Below are 2,499 nucleotides of genomic sequence, written 5' to 3'. Positions count from 1 at the left end.
GTAGGCTTTAACATATTCTCTCTAGTGTCCTTGGTTTGGGAGAAAAATGCAAAGGTACAAGACAGCTTTTCCTTGCCAATTTCTTTCTTTTGCAAGGAGATACACATTGGCAAATTCAGGGCTATGCAGTGTATATGAAGGCCGAACAGGAGGCTTTAAAATTTTCTCTGTAGTGTTCTTGGTTTGGGAGAAAAATGCAAAGGTACAAGACAGCTTTTCCTTGCCTATTTCTTTCTTTTGCAAGGAGATACACATTGGTAAATCCAGGGCTATGCAGTGTTTATGAAGGCCTAACAGGAGGCTTTAAAAGTTTCTCTCTAGTGTCCTTGGTTTGGGAGAAAAATGCTAAAGTACAAGACAGCATTTCCTTGCCAATATCTTTCTTTTGCAAGGAGATACACATTGGTAAATCCAGGGCTATGCAGTGTAGATGCCGGATTAACAGGAGGCTTTAAAAGTTTCTCTCTAGTGTCCTTGGTTTGGGAGAAAAATGCAAAGGTACAAGACAGCTTTTCCTTGCCAATATCTTTCTTTTGCAAGGGGATACACATTGGTAAATTCAGGGCTATGCAGTGAAGTTGAAGGCCTAACAGTAGGCTTTAACATTTTCTCTCTAGTGTCCTTGGTTTGGGAGAAAAATGCAAAGGTACAAGACAGTTTTTCCTTGCCAATTTCTTTCTTTTGCAAGGAGATACACATTGGTAAATTCAGGGCTATGCAGTGTATATGAAGGCCTAACAGGAGGCTTTAAAATTTTCTCTGTAGTATTCTTGGTTTGGGAGAAAAATGCAAAGGTACAAGACAGCTTTTCCTTGCCAATATCTTTCTTTTGCAAGGAGATACACATAGGTAAATTTAGGGATATGCAGTGTAGATGAAGGCCTAACATAAGGCTTTAAACGTTTCTCTCTAGTGTCCTTGGTTTGGGAGAAAAATGTAAAGGTACAAGACAGATTTTCCTTGCCAATATCTTTCTTTTGCAAGGAGATACACATTGGTAAATTCAGGGCTATGCAGTGTAGATGAAGGCCTAACAGGAGGCTTTAACATTTTCTCTCTAGTGTCCTTGGTTTGGGAGAAAAATGCAAAGGTATTTGACAGCTTTTCCTTGCCAATATCTTTCTTTTGCAAGGAGATACACATAGGTAAATTTAGGGATATGCAGTGTAGATGAAGGCCTAACAGAAGGCTTTAAAATTTTCTCTCTAGTGTCCTTGGTTTGGGAGAAAAATGCAAAGGTACAAGACAGCTTATCCTTGCCAATATCTTTATTTTGCAAGGGGATACACATTGGTAAATTCAGGGCTATGCAGTGTAGATGAAGGCCTAACAGGAGGCTTTAAAATGTTCTCACTAGTGTCCTTAGTTTGGGAGAAAAATGCAAAGGTACAAGACAGCTTTTCCTTGCCAATATCTTTCTTTTGCAAGGACATACACATTGGTAAATTCAGGGCTATGCAGTGTAGATGAAGGCCTAACAGGAGGCTTTAACATTTTCTCTCTAGTGTCCTTGGTTTGGGAGAAAAATGCAAAGGTATTTGACAGCTTTTCCTTGCCAATATCTTTCTTTTGCAAGGAGATACACATTGGTAAATTCAGGGCTATGCAGTGAAGATGAAGGCCTAACAGTAGGCTTTAACATTTTCTCTCTAGTGTCCTTGGTTTGGGAGAAAAATGCAAAGGTACAAGACAGCTTTTCCTTGCCTATTTCTTTCTTTTGCAAGGAGATACACATTGGTAAATCCAGGGCTATGCAGTGTTTATGAAGGCCTAACAGGAGGCTTTAAAAGTTTCTCTCTAGTGTCCTTGGTTTGGGAGAAAAATGCTAAAGTACAAGACAGCATTTCCTTGCCAATATCTTTCTTTTGCAAGGAGATACACATTGGTAAATCCAGGGCTATGCAGTGTAGATGACGGCCTAACAGGAGGCTTTACAAGTTTCTCTCTAGTGTCCTTGGTTTGGGAGAAAAATGCAAAGGTACAAGACAGCTTTTCCTTGGCAATATCTTTCTTTTGCAAGGAGATACACATTGGTAAATTCAGGGCTATGCAGTGAAGTTGAAGGCCTAACAGTAGGCTTTAACATTTTCTCTCTAGTGTCCTTGGTTTGGGAGAAAAATGCAAAGGTACAAGACAGCTTTTCCTTGCCAATTTCTTTCTTTTGCAAGGAGATACACATTGGTAAATTCAGGGCTATGCAGTGTATATGAAGGCCTAACAGGAGGCTTTAAAATTTTCTCTGTAGTATTCTTGGTTTGGGAGAAAAATGCAAAGGTACAAGACAGCTTTTCCTTGCCAATATCTTTCTTTTGCAAGGGGATACACATTGGTAAATTCAGGGCTATGCAGTGTAGATGAAGGCCTAACAGGAGGCTTTAACATTTTCTCTCTAGTGTCCTTGGTTTGGGAGAAAAATGCAAAGGTATTTGACAGCTTTTCCTTGCCAATATCTTTCTTTTGCAAGGAGATACACATAGGTAAATTTATGGATATGCAGTG

This window comes from Pseudophryne corroboree, chromosome 9, assembly GCF_028390025.1.
Source record: "Pseudophryne corroboree isolate aPseCor3 chromosome 9, aPseCor3.hap2, whole genome shotgun sequence".
NCBI classification, from domain to species: domain Eukaryota; kingdom Metazoa; phylum Chordata; class Amphibia; order Anura; family Myobatrachidae; genus Pseudophryne; species Pseudophryne corroboree.
Note: the sequence above shows the minus strand (reverse complement) of the source record.